The sequence below is a fragment of the Mustela nigripes genome, chromosome 6 (assembly GCF_022355385.1).
Source record: "Mustela nigripes isolate SB6536 chromosome 6, MUSNIG.SB6536, whole genome shotgun sequence".
Classification (NCBI taxonomy): domain Eukaryota; kingdom Metazoa; phylum Chordata; class Mammalia; order Carnivora; family Mustelidae; genus Mustela; species Mustela nigripes.
This window is the reverse complement of record NC_081562.1, coordinates 103,666,837-103,690,870: the sequence shown is the minus strand read 5'-3', so window position 1 is coordinate 103,690,870 and position 24,034 is coordinate 103,666,837. Positions and strand designations below refer to the sequence as shown.

At 44.5% G+C, this 24,034-nt stretch overlaps 1 long non-coding RNA gene across 1 annotated transcript in view; it reads left to right on the top strand.

The window, feature by feature from the left end:
- The window catches only part of LOC132019957 (uncharacterized), a 68,520-nt gene extending 46,852 nt beyond the window's left edge, over positions 1-21,668 (top strand). The window contains exons 2-3 of the long non-coding RNA XR_009404876.1: positions 20,906-21,071; positions 21,589-21,668. This is a non-coding gene — a long non-coding RNA (uncharacterized LOC132019957). The remainder of the gene's footprint in view (positions 1-20,905; positions 21,072-21,588) is intronic.
- The last annotated feature ends 2,366 nt before the right edge of the window (positions 21,669-24,034 follow it).

The window sequence follows — 24,034 nt, the reverse complement described above, 5'->3', positions numbered from 1 at the left end:
TTTTTTTTTTTTTTAAATTTTACTTAATCACATGCTGCCCTGCTTGTCCTATACTATCGACACAGGGATAGCAAGGCTGTAACATAAATTTCTCTGAGATGAACTTCAGGGCCATGTGATTATCCCTGCAATGATCCAACTCCAGCTAATGAAGTTTAAAATGAGCTGCTGTCATTTACAGTGTCTGTTAGGGTCAGAGAAAAGCTTGGGCTTTTTGTATGAATCCCTACTGGGGGAACTGTAGTTCATCATGTACTCTGCGCTTGCGTGTTTTGGAGGTTTCTGAGTTTAGTTTTCAGGGAAACTCGATCCAGTGGAAGGATGGTAATTTGAAGCACCTGAAAGTCTTTAAAAGCAATCCTGAATACATAGGTTAATAAATTAGTGCGTTGGCAGATGGGTGTAAGCCCAAAGTCCACATGAGAAGTAATCCCCTATTGGGACACAGACTGCATTGGGAGAATAAAGTATCATTTAGCATAGTAGCAGTGAGCCGAGTTTTTGCCCCTCAAGGTGGGCAGATCTCTTGAGTGGAGTCAAGTAGTTCCTGCAGAGATTGGCTCTTGTAGAGAGAAGAGCTCCGATATTAGTTCTCATTCCCGATGGGCTAGGTTTTGCTGGTAGGGTTGCTATAACCCCAGCAGAAGCATCTTGTTGAAGTGAGGTAAGGTTCAGTTTTTATAGACTCAAGTCTGGAGTTAATTATGCAGGGAGACTGAAGAACCAGAAAGGACATGTAGAAGGAGATCTACCTTAAGTGTTTAAAGGAGAGCTAATTAAATTTATAAAAAATCAGTTAAATTCAGAGCAGTAGCCAAGGTTGGAGAACAATGCAAGAGCTTCATTTTTTTCTCAAGTGGCAGAAGACCACAGCATCTCAAAAACAGCAGGAGTTTTGTAAGGGGACTCATACTGAGAAAGAGGGGTCAAAATACAGTAGTAAGCAGTGGATGACCTGCACATGAACCAGAATCTCACTGCCCTTTGCATGTCTCCCAAACAGGTCATTATCATGAGTACATTTAGTTGCCATGTAATTTTATATGTATGTACCTACAATTTTTATTTTTAAATGAGTTATGGAAACAGTGGAACTTACTTACATCATAATACCAATGTGGAAAACTTGGAAAGTTTGAACCATGACCTTGTTCAATGCAAAATATTATGCTGAAATATTTGTGCATGGTAAATTTTTTAAGGACTCTGAATCAAGCCCAGGGCTCTTTATCTTGGAGCTAAAACCTTATTATCTCACAAATGTGGTAAAAAGAGAGAGGGGGAGAGAGAGAGAGAGAGAATATGATCTAAATATGCTTTTCAGTGTCCACAAAAAAGGAACACAATTGAATTGAATAACTTCCTTTGCTGACATTTTTGACTGATTATCTGGACTCTAGATAGTGGTAGAACACACACATGAAGGAATGATGCTTTTGGTCAGCTATCTCTACCCTTTCCAAAGGGAGGGAAAAATAGAGGGTTAGAAATAAACAAAATCAGAGGGAGCTGGCTTCCAATATGTGAAGTTATCACCACAAAAGGTAGTTAGATTCCTTCTGCAAAGAGAGGTAAAAAGGCTGGCTGTAAAAAAACAGATTTTGACATATACATTTGAGAGTACATCATACTGCTTGAGACAATAGCTTGGGCCCTTGACATTTCATTAAGCTGACAATAAAAAGCCAGCACTTAATAATCCTTGAGGTATGGCAACAAAGGAGGAAGGCTGCATCTCTTACATTAAACAAAATCTGTCTTTGGGGGCATGACAAGCTCTTCCTAAGGGTTTCTTCACTTTTGTACTGTATCTGTACCATCTTGTTTATGTCAAAACTCCCTCAAGTGGCCATTGCAGTTCCAAAGCGTGTGTCCTACTGTATTAGAGAAATAAGGAGATGCCTTCACACATTAGAAAAGAGGAAAGCAGCAGGCTTCTGGCCCAGGAGAATGCCATCTTACATAAAGAAGACCCAAAGAGAGCCAGAATAGACTGTAAGGAGACTTTCTGTCTGGAGCTTGGTCAAAGGCCAAAGGCTGATGGTCACCAATCAGGGGCCAGCTGAAAATCCTCTAGATTCCAGGCAGATGAGGCATTGGCAGAAGCAGTTTTCTGGGACAACACTAAGACCAAATCGGGAAAGAAGCCTTTTTGAAATGGTGATGTGTTGTAAAATCTGACCCAAAGAATTCTGATCTGAAGAGATCTCCTGAATTCCTTTGCTACGGAGACCAGCTTAAGGTTGGACTTCTTAGGCCTGTGTCTGTGCTCTTCCTGTTGATTTCTCCACCTAAAAACTAACAATACTTAGGACATTAGACAGACATATGAGCAGCTGTTAGAAGGCTACTCAAGAATTTCACTGAAGAATAGTTCAGAACTGACCAGGTAACTGAGAAGTTTCACAACATCAAATTTCTGGGAAAATAGAATAAGCTGAAAGCAGAGGGGCCTCAAAGAAACATGGGAATTCAACTCATTCTGAGCTTACCTCCTAGCCAGGAGCCACGTAGTTCCCCAAACAGGCACAGAGTTAAGAGGCTTCAGATGTGTGCATACCATAATGGGGATGGGAATCTCTTGGTTCAAGGAAGGGAGTGTTTCTGCCAACTCTCAGCAGAACTTTGATTTCTGCCAATAATCTCCAGTTAAATACCACCATCAAGAACATACCTGTGGGTTCATTGCCTTGTTGCAAGAAGGAAGAATGTGCACCAGTAAAGGGAATGTTAGAACATAATGAATTTTGACTTGTGTTTGGTGATTTTCCAGGAGTGTTTAGGAAGGTGATGGGGCTCTTCTCTCTGAGTTGACTCTATCAGTAAGCAAGTGTAATGCTGTGATTGTGTATCTTGAAAAATCTTATCTAAAGGTGAGAAGGTTGAGCAAGCCTCCAGTCGTGGTTTAGAAGCAGCAGTCACTTGTATTATCCAGGATGGGGAGGTGTTTGATAGTTCTGTGATTTGCACAGTAACCTGATTTTTTTTCAGGGCTTCGACAAGATTACGAAGTAGCGTTGTTTTTTTGTCTCCTTCCCATAGAGGGACTGTGTCTGATGTTGGTGTCCTGTGAAATTACGTTCAACAGAATATCATGGCTAGCTATGAACAAACTGAGCTCTAGTCATGAACATCAGGCCTATTCTTAAGTGTCGGGGCCACTTTTTTCTTTCTTGTATGAGCCAATTCTTCAGTACCAGTGGGAGACTCAAAATAGAAAAGAGGTATAAAAGGATTCATAAAAATGGAGAGCACAATGGAAATGAAGTGAATGACTTTTGACCCATTTCTCACCTGGGAGGCACTAATCCAGAAACCTTGGCCATTGAGAAAACAGTCGGGAAATGGAAAGCAAGCAGGTAACACTTCTGGGCGCCTGAAATAAAAATGCCCAAATACCCCACATTTTTACAAGATGTTAGAGTTTTCCTCAAGGTATATTAGTTTGTTTTGCACACATCCTAACAAGTTGTGCTATCATGCTCCCAGAAGATTAGAAACGCAAGGGAGAAGGTGAAGGGAATGCTTAGAAGCAGGAGCCAGATGAGTAGCAACAAGGTCTGGCACACAAAAAGGCCCTGAAGACATTATGCTAAATGAAGGGGCCAGATACCAAGGACCACAGAGTGTATGGTGCCATTTCTAGGGAAGTTTCCAGAAGGGGCAAATCCAGAGAGAGAGAGAGGGTAGACTAGTGGTTGCCAGGGGCCGGGCTGGAATGGAGAATGAGGAGTGACAAGTGATGGGTACGGGATTTCCTTCTGATGGTGAAGAAATGTTTGGCATTAAACAACTTTGCACAACTTTGTGAACTTAGGAAGAACCACTTTAAAAGGGTAAATTTTATTATATGTGATCTATGCCTCAATAAAAAATGTTAGAAAACAAAGAGTACTCAGATCTGGCATCCTGAGAACCTGATAGCAAAGCAGGATTCAGGCACTAAAGAAAAGTTGACTTCCAAAGCAGGGCCAACAAGAGCCACGAGCTCTGCCTGCCTCCCGGTCTATAACCTCTGGAACCTTCTTCCTTGCAACCCCACACATGCAGCCCACACCCCTGCGTGACCGCATGCCGGCCAGGGTGTGGAGGGATATAAAGACAACTAAGACATGGTCCCTGCACTCTGGACGGAACACATCTCAGGGCAACAAATGGTGTTCACACAAATGACCCCAAGCAAGTCATCACGAAAAGGGGACATTATTTTCAAAATGCTTACATTAAAAAGGCAAAGGAGTGGGTCATATGGAATTTATATTAAAAAAAATTCTATCAAAATTGCCAGCCTTTTAAAGGAATCTTAAAGTCTCTGGTGTCAAATTTCAGGTAGCTAGGAAGATAACGCATGTGAAATGGCTCATTTCCCCTGGAAGCTAGAGAATGAGATGCCACTGGACCTGCGGAAAGGCAACCAGCCCTTTACACCTCAATAACCCCAGAAAGCAGGTGTGTCAGAGTGTTTCAGATCCTCAGTCTCCTGGGCATTGGGATGTCATGGTGGCAACAGCAACAGTTATACTAACTTTTGTGATTTTTCCACAAGATTTGATGTGCCTCTTACTTGGAGGGCCAAGGGCAGCACTCAGCTACAGGGGAGGGAAAGAGATCAGTGCATAATGGAGGGCTGTGTTTGGGGCTGGGATCCACTGATGGGGGAGACCTGCTCAAAGCTGTCCCCTTCCAGCAGCTCTCTGTCATTTGTTTTCTCTTCTCAGTGGGGCAGGGGGGTGAGGGAAGGTGGGAGAACATACATGCTAGCCTTACCTCCATCTGGGCAATTACTGCTGGTATAGACCTATCTACTGGTTTTCTGGGTAGAGGACACGGGGCAAGTGTGAAGTGAGCACCCATTTTAGAATGGTCTCTCTGACTGTAGGAATTAGGCACCATCACAAACCATGGCCTCCAGTGCCCAGCTATGTCCATGAGTGCCCTCTGAGGGAGACTCAGGGACTGAGGGAGAGGATAAGGGAAGCCCTCCTTCAGCTAAACATGAACCTAGCGACTTCAGAAGAACTCCTTAGGTCTAAATTCCCATGTCCATTCTCAGGCTACTTCAAGGGACCCAAGCTTCCAACTTGCCACAGGTCTTGGGACACAGGGCCTACCCTTGAAAACAAGCACTTAAGAGTTTTTTTTTTTTTTTTTTTAAAGATCTAAGTTCAAGCCCACTACTGGAAAAGATACATTTCAAGGGAAGACACTCTGCTTTAATGTAGTGGCTTTCCACTGGGGCCACTGTTGGTGGAGTCTTGAGTTCTGGCAGACTATGAGGGGGGTCAGAAGGAAGAGTGGTTTCTTCATGGAAAAGCAAGGGCAATGATGGTGGTCCTTGGGGAGCGTTTCAGTGGTTGTGCTCTTAGAGACTGAGAGAACCAGATCTGGGCTGTTCTTTTTGGCAGAAATGAGAAGGGCAGGAAGGAGTGACAGAAATGCGGAGAGCCTTTGTGTGGTGACTCACCCGTGCTCCCCGCCCTCCCCCATCCATTCCCGTGAATCTGTATAGGTTTAGAGAGTATTAGTCAGCTTTCCTTGGGGGCACAGAGACCCTCTCAGAGGTGACTTCAAGTAATGGAGATTTATTGTAAGGATATTTCTGGAAATTGGGAGGGTGCCGGAGCCTTGGGGTTCCATAATCACTGAGGGCAGATTGGCTTCTAGGAGCTTGGAACAGGATTCTGGACCTCAAGCAGATCCAAGTTATCTCCTCCTCTCTACCACAAGGTAGAATTCCCCAATCCTGAAGCTTAGTTCTCTGCTCCTTTGTCTCTGCCTCTGTGGATCCCAAATGCCACTGCTCTGTACGACAGCAGGTGGTTTCTGCTTATTCATGGCTTCTGCTTGCTTGTGGCTTCTCTCTGTGTCTTTTAAGCTTCGAGTCACACGACCAGCTGCCTTTTCTTCTCACATTCAAACTTCTCCAGAGAATTCAATTAGACCACTGTTGCCGTGGCCCATGTTAGTAGCCCTTTCGTCCTAGGCCACCTCCTTGGGCCACTGGCCAATAAATGGGGTGTCCGTAAATCAGATGCCTATTCCTGGTCCAATAAGCAATTTCTGGGATAACAGCGTTTTCTCCTGTGTGGAAAGAGACTGTTGGTTGTAGTGTGTGTGTGTGTGTGTGCGCACGCGCACGCACGGGTATAGTGGGGACTGTGGGGGTGCTCAACGGGGGGAGTACAGGTTTTTTAAGACTTGGCCTATCTGAACTTCTATCCTGGCAATAAGAAATATGCAGCACTTGGCAGTGAGGGAGAGGGGTGCTTTGAAGAGATTCCAAAGGCCTCTGCAGAGTGTGTGTGGGAGACAGCAATGCCCATAGCACTGTTTTTCAAGTCACATCTCCCCATCAGGTTGCAGAGAGTGGTAGACTTGGAAGGTACAACCTCATTCTGACTCTCTCTTCCTTTTCTGTCCTGTAAATGAGAACAAGAAAAGGTGACTGGAAAGGTTTGCAGAGCTCTTTTCTGGCTCTAGGAGGTGATGTGCAGGTTGCCATGAGAAATGGTCCTCCTGTGGCCCTGGCTATTGACACCTCAGCTCCTCTGAACTTTTTCCTTTTTATACTAAACTTAACATTTTTAGTCTTGAAGTAGTATTTGGAACTTAGCAAGTGCTCAAGTGTTTAATAAATGAATAAATGGATGAGAATGAAAATACGAATTTGCGATCAGCCCTTCAAGGGAGGCTGGCTAGGAGAAGGTCGAGGTTCCTGGCTTTGGTAGAACGAAAGCCTACCTTTGAATTCTGGCTTTGCTACTTGCAAGCTGTGCGACAACAGGACAAGTTACTTAACTTCTCTGAGCCTCCCTTTCCTCAACTGTAAGGTTAGGATAATGTTCGCTTCAAAGTTCTTTGGGAAGTCCAAGGGACTACATACTTTGCTAGTGTGGGCTCTGACACAGGGTGCTCAAGTGTTGAGAGCTGGAAGTATCAGGAGGGGCCTGGAGGATAAGAGCAGGACATCTACCTGTGGACATGAGTGCACAGTTCCACTGGGAAATGAACGTCTTGCCTGTGACTATGGAGAGGGGATCATGAAGGGAAGCCCACACCCCAGCTGCTTGTCTCATCTCCACCTCCCGGGGAGTTAGAAAGGCTGTGCCTCAGTACTCAGTACTCCTCAGTACTCAAGTACCAGATCCAACAGGGTTAGGCTACAAATCCGGCAGGCGTGGGCTGTTTCCAAAAGTCATCCGATTTAGAAGCAGCCAGAAAACATCTGGATCAATTACTGGCTGATGCCACCTGTTGTGCCAAATCTATATGGGGTAAATGAAGGCTTAGTCAGAGAACAAGTCTGTGGGTCAGTTTGGGGAGAAAAGCTAAGAGCCAAGAGACAAATAGGTCAGAGAGTGGGAAGTCCTGGCGTGGGAGGGGGAGGATGCTCTGCCGGGAGAGCAACCTCTGACTGGAGGCCAGGAAACCTCCCCTTTGTGTCTTCCCCACCCCCCCCATCTGTTTTCAAGATGCAACTCTAGAGTCCCAGTGTGGGCCAGCTCGTGGCCAGGCAGGCTCTACTGGTCTGAGTCTGTGATGGGAAGTGGGGAAGGGAGGTTCTGGGCAGGGAGAGATGCTAGGTTCCTGGAGAAGCTCCAGTGGTGACACCTTGCTGCAGGTGACTGTTGCAGGCTTATGGTCTGGTGGAGACAAGGCTGCTGTGATTGCGAATGCTTGTCACTCCTCCGTCAAAATCACCACCTTCCTCCCCACTCTCCAGAAGTGCTCCACCTCTTAATGCTGAAATTCTGGGGTCTCTTCCATCCCGACTTCTGGTCTTTGCAGTTGTCAGCCTTGTGACTTCGAGGCCTCACTGTATCAAAGACTAAGCCTTTCCATTTTCTCCCAAGACCCCAAGAAGTCCCCTCATGCCATCACTTGCTTCTCTGTGATGCATTGTGCCAACCACCCCAGTGCCCCTTCACTCCTTCACCTCACTGTCTGCCCCTGTTAGCCTCTGGGGAGGAGCCAACTCAGTCTAGCTGGATGCCTGCTTTGCACCTGGCTGGGGTGGTGAACCGCTGCCCAAGGTCGCACCACCTCCTGCATTTAGGCCAGCACTGGGTTTCCAATCTGCACTTTGTCCTCAGTGCTGCCACTTGCCCGAGGCCCTTCCTTGGACCTGGCCAGCTTTATGCATGGGTCCCACAAAAGCTGTCACAACCAACCCCCTGCCTCCTGCCGACTTCGCTTTCTTTCCTACTAACTCCTCTGTTCCCACTTCCAAATCCCAGCAGGCTCACCTTGTACTTCAAGGTCAAAGTAAAGTTCATTGTGTGGAAGGATCTTGCTCACTCTCTGGTCCCTCTGGCCCACTCTTCCATAACAATGGCAGGCAGCTCTTACTTTTGGGTAAAGCTAATACTTGCCCCCAACATTGAGTCCCATCTCTTCTGAGTTCCTCAGTGAGCTTATTCCATGGATGCTCCTTCTTTCATAGAGACACAGCCTTTTCCTCACTGCCAGTGGTCTCCCATTTGCATTTAAATGTGCTCCTGGCTCTTTCAATAAAAATGACAAAACTCTCTGTCAAGCAGGGCCTCCCTCCCCCATCTACCATGAAACTATGGCCTGTCACTGCTTCTCTTTACAGTGTTCTTGAAGGTACTCTCTGCACGGTGCCCTTTCTCATTCACTTCTCAACCCTCACAGTCTGGTTTCCTAGACCTAGCTTCCATGAACACTCTGTGCAACCCAGATTTCAGCTGAAATCACTGTGGACCTCTGGATCCTAAAGCCCAGGGGATACTACTTCTCAGGCCTCCCAGATCTGCTCTTTCTCCTTTGTTCACTATCTTGATAACTATCGTCTCCAACCACTCAACTGGCCAAATTAACTTTTATGTGAGATCCAGCTCCTACTAACCCCACTGGGTGCTTTCTCTGTTCCTCCCGCTTAACTTCTGGCAGTTCATTCTCCTTTCTACCCAGACCCAGTCCATCACCAAGGTCAATCGATTCTACCTTCTTACTCACTGTGGAGTTCATCTTCATCTCCGCGGCCACAACCATACTCTGGACCCCCATTGTCTCTCACTGGGATTTAGGAGCAGGCTCCCTGCTTGCACTTCTTGCCTTGATGTGTGGACCCCTCCCGTCCATTCTCCACACAGTTCTCAGAATGAACTTCTAAAAAATGCAAATCCGTTCATGCCCTATCCTCTGGCCTAAAATTTTCCAGGGCTTCCCCGATGCCTTCAGGATAAAGTCCAAACTCCTTAGCGGGGTGTCCAGGGCCCTTCACATCATGTGGTAATAGAAGCATGACTAACTAGTGTTTGGACTTCGACAGACTCGGGACAACTCAGATAGACTCCTGTTTAAATTGTGGCAGCACTTTGGCTGTGTGACTTTGAGTAAGTTACTTAACCTCTATGAGCCTCCGCATTCTTATATATATAATGAGGGTAATATGCCTACATCAGGCAGTGCTGTGAGGATAAAATGAAGTAATGTATACAGTGTCTTTGTTTTTATACTTGTCTAGCAAAGTGCTTTTCTCATTGTAGGAATGCAGCACATGGAACCTGCTATTCATTGCCCCTCTCTGCCTCTTGCCTGTCGGCTTTTCACCAGATGCCCTCTGATCCAGTGCCCCCGAGCTGCTGTCCTCAACAGAAGACACCACACTTCCTTTTCTCCTTCTTCCCAGTTTATACTGTCTGCTGCTCTGTGCCTATCCTAGCCCCTTCCTCTCTTTGCTTGAATAACTCCTCATAATCAGTTAGGGTTCTCCTCTGGAAGTTTCACCTGAGCACCCCAAGACTAACCGCTGGGCCTGGATGTTTCCATAGCAGTCATTTCACACTCCTGTCAAGGCCTTCATTGTCTTAAAATTATCTTGTCAAATGCTCCTCCCTGTGCGAGGCATCCCCTCCTGGGTAGGGATCATGTCTTACTTATCTTTATATCCCTAGAACCGGGCGGTTAGTAAACATTTGCTGAATGAACAAACTTAAACTTGAAACTCTATCCAGGTGGTATTCAAATACTTACTCTCATTATTTATTTGCTAGTAACATGCACATTCTCGTTTATTTTTCTGTTCCTCTTGGGAGTAGGGGCCATCCGTCCTTCAGATTGTAAGTTCCCTGAGGGCAGGGTCCCTGGCAGAATGGTGCCGGTAGAATTAGCATGCAGGCGGCTCTCCTCAGGTATTGCTGACAACTTAGCCTCCGAGAGGAGGGAAATCTAATGATGAGGTAACTGGGTCTTCATCTTATTTTGTGCAAATCTCAAATCAAACTTGGTGGTCATGGAGGGTCCTGGGCTGGCTCCGAGGTACTGCAGTGGCAATGGTCACAAAGGTGGCGTTGGGGGCTGAGAGCAGGGAAGATTTGAGAGGGGGAGGTGAAGAGCAAAGTCCTAGAGGAAATGCATGATTTCTTATTCTGGTCATCTGGGAGAATTGTGGACATTTGCCCCGGGGACTGTCAAGCAAGGACTGACCTTTACCACTGAACTGGCTTTAGCTTTTGTTTTAAAATCAGTTTTCAGGCAGGTGAGAGTGTCTAAATGTCACTTCCCATCACTTCATGGGTGAACCTGCCTGTTTTTAGTGAGAGGGATCCCTGGGGGTTTCTCCCGCCTGATGACCTGAGTTGATCTTGCTTGCTAGTCCTCAGCATGGCAGAATCCTTAGGTCTATAGAACCCTAACATCTCCTGAGTTGTTAGGAATGACTGGGGTACTCATTACTTTTGATCTCTAATAGAAGTGGAGGTAGACTACAAGCCATCTGTAGACACCCCTGTCCCCCTACCCCATCTGTTGTCCTGCAAAAGCCAGGGCATTATTATTCCCTGTAGCCACACTGACAGGACAAGCTTGCCTCCATGACCACCCTACCCAGTAGGGTGTCAGAATGCTGAGTCCTGGGGAGATGAAGGTGCAGACGGCTGCTGAGCTCCCTCCCAGGACAGCCCAGTGCCCCAGGACACTCTTGTTTGTTAGGCTCACTCTCTTCCACGTCCTGTAAGTGTATGAGGTATGTGGAGGATGAGGGGCCAAAGACTGATTAATTTTGCACCTTAGATTCTTTTTAGACCCCTTTTCCATGTCAGAGCTCTTAAAGTTAGCTTTCTGATGACTTACTAAGAAATGAGGTTGGGCTGGGTGCTCAGGAGATCTTTAAGAATCAGGTATTTCGTCCACTAAGGGCCTAAGCATTTTTGAGGAGGGAAGACCTCATTTGAGTAACTGGTCTTAAGACTGACTTTAATTAAAATTCCTTTATCCTCTCTCCCAATACTGTGAGTTTCTAGAGCAGAGGCCCAAACATTTTCTGGCCCTACCGGGAGGCCAGCCCCTTAAAGGGAGTTTGAAATGTATGTGAGAACTGTTTAGGTTAGGCAGACACTTCTTGCTAGGAGTCGGGGTGCTTGGGAATGACAGAGGTTGAAGCTGCTTTTCCAGAGGCTTCTAAGGAAGATAAACTCTCCTCTGTGTGGAGGGACAGAAATGTGGCCGGCGGAGCAATGGAGGACTAAACCATCTGGTCTTCCTGAGGGTAGACCCTTTTTTAGATATCTGATTCTCTACTTGAATTAGGTTTTGCTATTGGCAGGTTTATAAACAGTGAACCAGGGAAGTGTCTGTGAGTGGGTCTGCATTTAGAGGGAAAGTCCACAGGTGTTCAAGGCCCCTCATTAGTAAACATATGTTCTCTCTCTTTCTCTCTCATCTCTTAAGGCAGGAATTTTGCTCAATACTGTGCAGAGAGGTCACGAAATGAGGCAGATTGAATGGGTCTCTGCAAAAACCCCCAAAAATGGGTCTCTGCAAAAACCCCCCAAAATGGGTCTCTGCAATCTCTTTCTCTACTTTCTGCCTAACAAAACGTCTGCAGCTGTTTGCAGTTCTGGGACTTGAGTATCCTAGCAGGCAGGTAAATAAGGACTAGGCTTTGAGTCTGCCCATTTGGCATGTGGTGGAGAGAGGAGGGCTTCTTGGGAGCTGGGCCCCCAAAGCTCCAGCCTTGGAAAAATCAGGCAGGATTTTTAAGGAAATCAGCACCCTGTATTGTCTTTTTTTTCCTTCGGGAATTTATATCTGTAGGGTGAGCCTAGAATGTGTTTTATTGTAAGAGAAAAAATTTTCCTTATGGTAGTGCTGGGAGTGAAGAGGAACTAAAAGATGAGTGGTGATGAGCACTGTGAGGCTGCAGTGGCTTATTTACAAGGCTTCCTAGTTGTTCAAAAATTATTTTAAAATACCCACGTCCTAATCTTCCTCCAGAATAACAAAGACTGTGAGCCTAATAATAAAAGTTAGAGGAAGGGATCAGTTTTTCAGATACATTCATTCATTCATTCAACTAGCATGCATTAGCACCTTCCATGTGTTTAGCACTGAGCCAGACATTGAGATGGAAATGAAACAGAAGGTTGTGACCCTGCTGTCTTGGAGCTTTCAGCTGAGAAATCAAGAGGAATGGCCAGGAAATGGCTAAGCGTCTGCAGCACAGAAGGGGAAAGTGGTTTGACTTTTCTTTATTCAACTTGGTTTGGACATGGGGTGTACCATATACTTGGATTTTCCTGCAGCAGATTTTTTTGTAACTTTTGAGTTCTGAAACGTTTTATTGAATACTTTTGATGGGAGAGCTTTAAAAAGATAACCTCTTCTGCCTTTTAAAACAATTCACAGAAAGCAATTTCATCTCTTTCTAATGGTTTGGTTCTAACTTGACCTTTTCTTGAATATCCCCCAAACTTTTCTAGTTATTGGTTCTTTCTTCCAAACCAATGGTAGTCATTTCTTGTCAAGTTCTACCTGTTCTAGCTGCTACTATACCCTAATTGTCTGTAACCATTAGAATTGAGGATGGACTGGAGAAATGAGAAAGCTATTTTTGTTTGATGAGCAAGCTTAACTTCACATTCAACTTAAGGGTAATAAGCTTTGGCTTGGTGGTTGGGGTATTGTATGGACACTGTGATAACTATTCTCCTTTTCTGAGTAGTGTTTTCCTTTCCTATAGCTGTGTTCTGCATAATCACAATTGTTGGATCTAACTTTTTTTTTTTTAAAGGGGAAAGCAACCGTGTGGTCTCCTGTCTTTTATTTTTTTTTTTTTAAGATTTTATTTATTTACTAGACAGTCAGAGATCACAAGTAGGCAGAGAGGCAGGCAGAGAGAGGGGAGGAAGCAGGCTCCCCACTGAGCAGAGAGCCCAACGTGGGGCTTGATCCCAAAACCCTGGGATCATGACCTGAGCTGAAGGCAGAGGCTTTAACCCACTGAGCCACCCAGGCGCCCCGGATCTAACTTTTGGCCAAGTAGGGCAAAATCATGTAAGATGAGGTATCAAAGTCAGTGATACTGTCTATTGCTGTGAAAGTTTAAAGAAAAGATTCCCTCAACTCCCTTTTCCTCTCCATCTCCCCTCGTCCTCCATGCTATTTGTTATGCTCCACAAATAAGTGAAGTTGAGGGAAATTGGAAGGGGGAGGTGAACCATGAGAGACTATGGACTCTGAAAAATAATCTGAGGGTGTTGAAGGGGGGGGGGGGGGGATGTTAGGGGAACCAGGTGGTGGGTGTTAGAGAAGGCACGGATTGCATGGAGCACTGGGTGCAGTGCAAAAACAATGAATACTGTTACATTGAAAAGAAATAAAAAATTAGAAAATTTAAAAAAAGAAAGAAAGAAAGAAAGAAAGAAAGAAAGAAAGGTAAAGATTCCCCATGGGCTGGGCGGCCACAGGAAAGTTTTCATGGAAATGAAACTTAGTGAGACCTTGAGGTCATGACAGGGCTTTAGTGAGTTGTATGGGAGTGGCTACATTGTTCAGAAAGGGTATAACTGTAATGCCATGTCATCTACCCTGCCACTCTGGTTGGGGATTTAGTCTACAGAATTTGGTTAAGTCCCTTCCACACTCTGTGGGAAGCCATGGTGCATTTGGTAGCCATAAGGGCTTCTTGCATTATGAGCATGAATTGCAGGACAGAAATGTGTACCCTGGCTTTCACCAAGAGGACATAAAATGAAACAGTATCACTGAAATTCTATGTGTACTTCAAAGGTAGAGGAGGAAGAAAACTGGGTTCCTCTCCTCCTTGTGCTGTCAAAGGCCCATCCTCTTCTCTAGAATCCAAAGTTTCCTAATACTTCATAAAGATTACAAAATTACACTCAATATCAGGAGCCACCAATGGGTATTAATATTAGCTCATGTGGGCATCTGTTATGAATGAAAAATATTAAGGTCTTTTTTTTTTTTTTTTTTTTTTGACTCACCAGTCCTTGGAAAATAAGGAAAGGCAAGAAAAAACATGCCACTTGGTCTTGATTAAGACCCTACTAACTGGGGCACCTGGGTGGCTGGCTCAGTGGGTTAAAGCCTCTGCCTTTAGCTTAGGTCATGATCCTGGGGTCTTGGGATCAAGTCCCATATCAGTTTCTCTGCTCAGTGGGGAGCCTGCTCCCTTCTCCCTTCTCTCTGCCTGCCTCTCTGTATACTTGTGATCTCTCTCTCTCTGTCAAATAAATAAATAAAAATTTTAAAAAACTTAAAAAAATATATACCCAGTGCTAGAAAACAAGAAATAATGTCTTTGGTAGATCCAAAACTGAGGAATCCTTGAAGGACAAAATAGTCAAGATCTGATGAAGGAAGCTATAGCTCCAAATGCTGCCATAGGATTCCTAAAAAATTTGTTTCAGGTCTCAAAATGGCAAATATGGAGCAGAAGGAAGCTCAGGCAAGAAGGTGATTCCCCAACACACTACATTTGACTTCCTTTGGGTAGGCAGTGAGAAATAGAGATTGCTTGGACACTTGAGTCAGAAAGTCAGAGTAGGCTCCAAGTGAAATCTTCTCCCCTATACTCCCTACTTTACTCCCTACTGGCTCACTATACTGACAGCAGCCACCTTCTCTCACTTATGTTGGACAGGCTGAAGTAAAACCTGCCCCACAATACATCCTACTCTTTCCCTCTGTTGACCAGGTTAACATAGGTTTTCTGATACAAAGATGAGCATGGGTGTAGGATTTAACAAAAATGTGTGGAAAACCAATAATGTGAAAAAGAGATACTGACTGCAGGGGAAAAAAAAAAAGTTCACACCCAAGGAAATGTTAGTAGTGCAAGCAGAATAATTTTCTGGAGCTTTTGAAATAAGTATTGCTATGGGTCTATTAAAAAAAAATCAACCAAAGACCTTGGAACCTAAAAATATTCACAACAAAATTTAAAAACCAACAAATGGACAGTACCATGGACATAGCCAAAGAGTAAGTTAGTGAACTGGAAGATGAAATGGAGGAACTCTCTTGTGTCACCTAAAAGGATCATGAGATGAAAATATGGAAAGAAAAGTTGAGATTTGGAGAACATGAATTGAGATATTTTGGTATCTGCCTACAAAGAATGTCAGAAAAAAAATAGAAAAGAAACAATATCACAAAATTTACCAGAAGGTATAAAATAATCAGTAGAAGACAAAAGTCCCAATATTCAAAGATGATGAATGAAAAAAGACCTGTAGCTGGATACATCACAATAATAAAGTTAAAGGAAATCTACTAAAAAAGAGAGAGAAAAGGAAAGAAAAAGAAAAAGAAAAAAAAACTTCCAGAAGGGGGAAAAATGAGAGTCACAACAGACTTCTCATGGGCAATGCTAGATGCAAAAAGGCAGTGGAATTGTATGCATATAACTGTGGGGTTGGCTGGGGAAGATATTGTACTGGAATTGTATACCGAGCAAAACTATCATTTAAGTGTATCTATGAAAAAGAGTCATTTTGGACATTGCAGATCAGTTTACCATTCACTAGTTCCCTCTATAAAGATTACTAGAGGTCATAAAAATGAAAGAAGTGGGAAGGAAGTCAAGGACCTACTCTGTGCTAAATGCACATACTTCTGTCATAGAGGAAGGCAGTTTCAATTAGTTCACATCTGGTTGAGGGAAAGTGAATGTATCTGTCCTCTCCATAGGACAATTAGTCAGATAGAAGCAACTGCCCAGACAGAAAGTATGAGCTGAGCTACCTGTGTTGGTTCACTGTATTAAAGAGTGGAATGGGCAGGACATGCTGGCAGTCTCCTCTCAATCCTGATCCAAGCCCTTGGTTTTATCTCTGGAGCCTAAAGAGGCATGGCTGGAGGTTGCCATTATGTACATTCTTTCTCTTCTCAAATCCATCCCATTAGTATTCATAGGGGATGAGGTTGGGGAAGCTATCTCTCTCCCTGTACTGATGGTCTGGATTGCAGTAAACCCACCTGTGTGACTTTTCCTGATTAGAAGCACTACAGTGGCAGTCTTAAATTGCTCAGAACATCAGGCATATGCCCAGCTGAGCAGAGGGAACATGGCCTGGGCCTCTGGGAACTCTGCCCAGTGACCTGTCAATTTGGGACACTGCCAGTTCTCCTGGATTGAGGGGGAAGACCAGTAAGGAAGAGGCCCTGGCAGTCCTGGGAAGAAGAGAAAAAAATTACTGTAGGAGGCTGTATGTACCAGAAGTCCAGGTGAATTCACAAAAAGCTACTTTGGGAAACCTCCTGGTGGGTATGAAAGGGGCATATGGGGCTGCCCCACAGGTCAGCAGAATCTGGGCCAAGACACAACAGATTCTGGCTGGGAAGTGGTCTGGGTCTGGATCTTCTCCACAGAGGAAGGTTTGGAAGATTTTAAAAAATTCATATGTTATTAAAGTAATTTCCCCCCCTCAAATTTCTGTCCTCTGTATAATTGTGCTTGAAAAAACCAAGTGGGGCTCATGTTCTCCTCAAGAGTTTGTGCTTCTCTGTCAGCTTCTCCTATTCGAGGTTGGGCCTGGTCTTAACCCTCCCTCCACCTACATGGGTCTTTGGTGATTCTCCCGACTCTCCAGATTGGAGGGAGGCTGGGAACCAACCACACTCAACCACTTGACTTCAGAAGAGTTATAGGAACTTGGCTAATATTTTTTAGTCCTTTTATTGTAATCATAGGTTGTATAACTTAGTAGGGGACACTTGGAAGCCACATGTCCTGTCCCCTGGCTCTAGGCAGGATGGAATTAAAGTTATTTTCCTCAGATAACACTCTTCTCTGCTTTAAAACAACAACAACAACAACAACAACAAAAACAACAAAAAAACCCCAAAAACCAAAAACCAAAAACAAAAAGCAAAAAACCTTCAAAGAAGCAGCTACTGCAGCATCTCTTGGGATGGCTTTCCTGTGTGTCACTTGTTGTCAGGCAAGAAAGGTTGAGACACTTTTCTGAAGACTCACTGGGGAAATGGCCAGCCTGAGAGTTCGTCCCACCCCCCGCCCCCCGAAAGAACTTTGAGTGCACATGAACTCATGCCATATGTGCCTAGGAATAAAAAGACCTCTTGATTCTTGGACCTACTGTGGGGAGTTTTTATGTGTTACATGTTCATGTCAGGTTAGACCCTCAGATGTTTTTATCCATGCTTCAGGCACTATATGCCACTTAAATGCAACAGTACAGGACTACAGCAAACTCTGACAGCAGGGGCAGAGGGTAAGAACTGTGATGGGAAGGTGATGGAGGAACAGGCAGCTGCTTAGGCTGCATTGCAAAGAGATACCCAGGAGTACCAGTTGACAGATGCATTTCATCAGCCTGGCCATAGCATGTACCTGGGTAACCCTAGCTGACATGTTTCTCTGTAAACTTCCAGCTAGACAGATCTTTTCTGCAATTCTACCATAGACACAGTATTTCATTTTATTTTTTTGCAAATTTAAAAAAAATTTTAATTTTTTTTAAGTGTTCCAAAATTCATTGTTTATGCACCACACCCAGTGCTCCATGCAATACATGCCCTCCTTAATACCCGCCACCAGGCTCACCCCATTCCCAACCCCCCCTCCCAAAATCTCCAGTTTGTTTTTCAGAGTCCACAGTCTCTCATGGTTTTTCTCCCCCTCCGATTTCCCCAACTCACTTCTCCTGTCTTCCAATGTCTTTCGTGTTATTCCTTATGCTCCACAAATAAGTGAAACCATAGGATAATTGACTCTCTCTGCTTGGCTTATTTCACTAAGCAGACAAAGTATTTTAAAACATATGATTCCTACCAGGAGACCATGAGCATTTGAGCTCCTCAAGGTGACATTTAAAGCCTGCCCCCCCCCTTTTTTCCCCCTAAACAAAAATTGCATTTTTGTTTACCTATCTAAGAAGATAGGTAGGTTTGGGTATTCTTAAGGCCAATGTACCTGAGACTTTGGAGCACAAACTTTTCTAATATTTTTTCCTGGGGACAGCATCTCTTCTCTGAACTCCAGCCACAGGGTTCACCAAATAGGATGAAAGAATTGAAAGTGACCCATGAATTCAGCTGGTCCAAACTCCTCACATTACAGAGGAAGAAAGAAAAACCAGAACTACAAAGGGCTGTGAAGGCAGAAATGAGCCTTAGTCACCCCCTCCTTTTACTCAGAGGTCTCTGTCTTGACACATCTCCACCCCAGGGTCCTCAGTAACTTGTGACAGAAGTGGAGCTAGAATTTGAGTTTCCCTATTCAAGTTCAGTGCTTTATCCACCCCCCCTCCCCCCAAGGAGCTAGTTCCATGCTTTCTCTGTAGCCTGTAGGCCAGGCCAGAACTCACTGGCAGGAAGAAGAATGAAATAAGTGTAATGATTCTATAGAGGGCATGTTGACCTTCCACAAATCATGTTCCCACCAGTCTGTCACTGATGCTTGACCTTCCACCATTAGAGATTCATTCTTTTGTAACTTGGAGGTGAGGTAGACTTCCAGAGTCTCCTCTTGAAATGTAAATACCTCTGGGAAGGCCACGAACAGTTGATAGCTAAGAAACTGCCAGGCCTGTTTCTCCAAGAGCATTAATAACCAACAGTGTGGGGGTATGGAAGGGAAGCGGAGGCAGAGAGATTTCAGAATTCACTGAACTAGGAGGACAAAGTTGGGATGGATGTGAGAATGGGTCCACCCTTTTGTAGGCGCCATGAATGCTATTTACCTATCTAATTAAATATGTAAGAACATGGCCCAGACACGTTGGTGAAAAATTCCCTTCTCAAGGCATGAACTAATGTTTGGAATCTCAAAGGGAAAGACTGTGCTGCCCACACCCTTCTGCCATCAGAGGGTGTCCAGGTTAGGGCTTTCTGTGTAATGGGCATTGAGAGATCCCCACTTCTACTTCAAGGCTTCCTTTGCATGAGCGGACCTGCATGGATATTTTTGTTTATGGCTGAAGAAAAGAGGAGTTTGTACTACTCTTCTGTGGGTAGAAGACTGAACAAGAGAGGGGATGGTGTGTCATCCGGCTACCCTGACACTGGCCTTTGTGCCCTTGTAGAACAATGGAAGAGTTCAGACCAGAAGCAGAGGGGCTGTTTCTCCAAGAGGCTTGAGGAGACACAAAATTCAAAGAGTGGGTTTGGGGGCTCAGCAAATCTACTCCTGCATTTCATGACATCCGGAAGTTGCTGGGTATGCTGGAAGATAACAGTCCTGGTGCAGCTGTCAGCATCCTCATGAGGGATGTTGCTGACATGGTTAACGGCAAGTCTCCTAAAAGTCCCCTCAAAGTCAGTGGATATGTGCTAAGGGAAGCCAGAAATGCAGAAGAAAGAGGAGGAAGAGACTCAATGTGAGTACATATGATGTTGTCCTATAGAGTCTCCTGGAAACCCTTGGGAGGCTCTTTGTAAAGGGAGAGGGTGGTATGGGATTCTCCGTAACAAGAGGTCCTAAGAAGAGGAAGTTTGGGTGATTTTTATTTAGTGTGACACAGGTGATTTTTATTTAGAGTGGCCTGGTTATACTGGAGTTCCTACTATGTCATTTGAACCCTCCCTGGCATGCCAATAGACAAAAACAAACTCTGATCCCAGGGCCAGGGAAAGGAGACCTTGGTTCTGATTAGAGAAAAGTCCAGTAGCTCACTGGTATAATCTCCCTCTTTCTTACCCACCCAAATTTAGGTCATGATTCTATAGGACTTGAAAGTTTATTCCAAACTCAGTCTGGGAAAGAGCAGTAAGAAGAAGAGTGTCAGAGCCTCCATCATCCAAACACTGGAAGGAAGGAAAAGCCCAATCTGGTCTTAAAAACTTGAGACAAAATGAGGCACAGGGAAGAAGACAAGATTTGTTCAGAGCCTCCCAGCTGGAAACCACTACCCGAGACTTCCAGGGTCTGGTTTATGGGCCAGGAGGAGAACATACAGATTTTTAAAAGACTTTAAAAAGAAAAGAAAAGGAAGGAAGGAAGGAAGGAAGGAAGGAAAGAAGGAAAGAAAGAAAGAGAAAGAGAGAAAGAGAGAAAAGGCTATCTTTGCAGGTTGGAAAAGAGCCAGAGCATACATGCAAAGTTGTTCTGGTATCATTCTCTCCCTTCTTCCTCCACCATCCACCTGTTAAAGTGCCGGGTCTTTCCTTCCTTCCTGTGATTAATCTCACATTTGTTCAGCATGCATTAACTAGGTCCTGATGTAGTTGTATGGCAGATTTGGCTACTGAATAAGCGGAGTTTTCCAGAAGTTGAATAAAAAATCAACATCCTCCATACCTGGGACTGTGGTATGCAACCCGGAATGACACCACGCAGAGCACTTACTAAGTGGATGTGACAGGAAGAACCGCAGCAGGAATGCAGGTTGATAGGTGCCATTTCGATGGAGTGACCTGTCTAGAGTCATTGTCAGGCTGACAGATACTCTGGCCTCTGGGAGTGGGGTGTACTTTTTATACTTGGGCCTGTGCTGGAGAGTCACATAACAGCAGGTGAAGTCTTGCTGGGTCAAGTCGGTCACATCCGGCCACATGCTGTATACCATCACACCCCTTTACTGAGTTCTACGGTGAGCCTCATTCTGGGTCAGTCACTTTATAACAACCGTGAAGTAGGTTTTGTCAGGCCCACCTTTTATTTATTTATTTTTTGCAGATGGGAAATTAAGGACTCCAAGAAGTGAAGCCATGTGCCCAAAGTCACAGTTAAAATGCAAGAATGTGGACTGAAAACCAGGTCTGTGAGGCTCTGGGGTCTGGGCTCCTTCCACTGGTGGAGTCAGAAAGATATGGGCTCTGAGCAGTCTTCAACCCCTTACCAGGTTTGTGACTTGAGCACAGGTCTTTAACCTTTCCAAGATGCCCCTTCTTGTTCTATAAAACAGGGGCAACGATGCAGCTAACTTCCGGGGGCTGTGTGAGGACTCGGTGTGGATAGTTTGCAGAATGCACTTAGCACAGTGCCTGGTCTGGAGTGGGCAATTGGCCCAAAGTCACTATTCTGAGGTCACCAGCTCCTTCTCCCTTTTGTGAGGCATAAGAGACTAAGAGACAGCTCTTAGCTGTCTTCTTTGCAAGCAGTGTTTTCAACCCAGCTGTCTTCTTTGCAAGCAGTGTTTTCAACCCAGGAGAGGAAAGCTTTTCCCTCTGGGAAGCCACAGCTGCATTTGAATTAAAAGCATACCTGGATGGTCCAAGAAGTGGAAGCCACTTTTCCCTTGCCATGTGATTTTTAAAACATCACCTAACCCGTATGTTGTTTTTCCTATGGAATAACTTGAATAATCCATGACTCAGACAGGTGTGTTAGGATGATAATTTATTTTTATTCTCCCGCAGGTAAATTAACCATAGAGTAGACTTGTCCTGGTAAGATGAAGACCGTGGCTGCTTCTCCAGCAACTCAGCTCACTGCTTTCTGGACCATCATCTGTGACCACTACTGTGTACTGTGAGACAGAACGTTAATTGGAATATGTTTCGGAGCCAGGAATCATTAGACAGGTAGAAATTCTATTTGAGTGTCCCTGGATACATAAAATCAGTCATAGAGAAGTGACTTTTGGATAATCTGCTGATTTGCCACATTCAGGCATTGATATGGACCATTGAGACTTGATGGGGTTGTGCTGACTACAACCTGAGAGCCTGTGTTGCCAAGAAATTCACTGGTACAGGCACCTGGGTGGCTCAGTCGCTTAAGCACCCACCTTCAGCTGAGGTCATGATCTCGGGGTCCTGGGATCGGCTGGAATCCAGTCCCTACTCAGTGGAGAGTCTGCTTCTCCCTCTCTTCTGTCCCTCCCCGTTGTTCATGTGCTCTCTCTTGCTCTCTCTCTCTCTCAACTAAATAAATAAAAATCTAAAAAAATAAAATCGCTGGTTCTCCCATTGAACTCTATCCTCTGAGAAGTGTTGGAGAAATCAAGTGATGACCACTTATAATGACTGTTTGGCTACAGTCTTTGAGGCTGCTAGCATTAGGAGGTACTGTTAAGAAAAAAAGAGGTGGGGGGGGGACTCCTTTTGACCTCTAGAAAGCCCTAATGATAGCCCAGTGCTGGAAGAAACATTGTAAGAAACATTATCTACAAGTCTCTTTTGTAAATCTCTGACCAGAGAGGAATGTAACTTTCCACTCAATCACTCTTATGAGTGGGAGGGAGAGGCTCATCTACTACTCCTCAGCCTTTGTTTAGGCCATCAGAGTTGAATTTTGGTTCCAGATGCATGTGACCAGTCTTCGTTGTGATGGGTGTGATTAGAATCATAGTTTACACCATGCATAAAATGACAAAGGGATGTAGAAAAGGGATGTAGAGCTTGTGTTCTGCGAACCTCCTCTTTTTAAGAAATGGGCTCAAGAGGTAAAGTGACTTTCTCAAAGGCACCCACCCATTTAATGCTGGAGCTGGGACTAGGGCACAAGTCTGGTGACCCCTGCAGCAACACTCTTTCTCCACATGGTGCTGTGTCTCATCTGATGTAGGTAGATACATGGTATTGCATGATGAGATGCTGGGAAGGAAACTGACTTTTATTAGAACGCTGTTTCCTAGGAACCACGTTAGGTGTTTCATCTACACCGGCTCATTTTATTGTCACACTCTTCTGCCAGGGCGAGATCACCATTAAGCCATTTTCCCACAGATGGAGAGAGGTTAACCTACTGGGCTGTAAGACCACAAAGCTCTTTCCTCTGGGAAGAGAAGATAGTGATAAGGGTGGTGAAATGGTCCAGAAAGGAAACAGATGGAATCTTGCACAGTTTTGTTTAGCTACCTCCACACATTGTGCATTTTCAGGTGGGGTTATCCCTGAGACACCAGAGAACAGCCCTGTCCTAGGGCAGACCATAATATGTCATGCCTCAAGTGACATCAGTATATAATATATCTGGGACAGGGACAAGGCTGAAAAATTTTTACCCATAAAAGTTGCAGAGGCACACAGGAACTTTAGAATCTTGAGAGAGAAGGTGTCCCCAGCTTTACTTGCAGGGAGAGGCTACTATGTTTCTGGTCCAGACCCTAACGCCTCCAGGATTTCTCTGTCCATATCAACAGATAAATATTTTTGCAGGGCCTACTTGACTATAAACCAATGATTATAGCTATATCTAACCTATTAGAACCAATCTATATGACCCTTGATAGGACCTAAATCCATTACCAACTTTTCCTGGGAGAAGAGGTATCATCAGGATAGGTATAGTCCTTTCATCTTTCAGTCCAGAATGCCTAGCACAGTTCTTGGATCCTAGTACTTAATATAAGGGCTAATGGAAGCAAATGTGTATTGAGCTACCGGACTGGATAAATGAAATCGCTTTCTAGTTAGCCTTGGAAGATTCAGGAGGGACTTTCCAGAAAAAGGTGAGCCTTTATGAAAGTTATGAAAAAAGAGGAAAGAAGTGGAGTATACAACTTCTTCCAAGAGGAAAAAGCCAATTTCTATTGTGATAGCATTTTAGAAGGGATATTTAAGTACCTTTATGTTTCTGCTACTATCCCTCTTCCAGGGCCCTTCTCTGAAGAAGGTTCTGTTCCATCATAGGTCACCGAGAAAACCTAGATGTCTTTTTGAGTCCTCCTCACCCTGAAAGAAAGGCAGGTAACAATGGTATTCAATTTTTTTTAGGGGTATAGAACACCAACGATTAAGCTATTAGTGTAAACCTACTGAGAAAATGCCTCTCAAGTATTGTGAGAATAAATAATCAAACCAAACGCTTTCATATCTAGCACAAAACAACAATGAATTGATTTACTCAGACACGATCAGA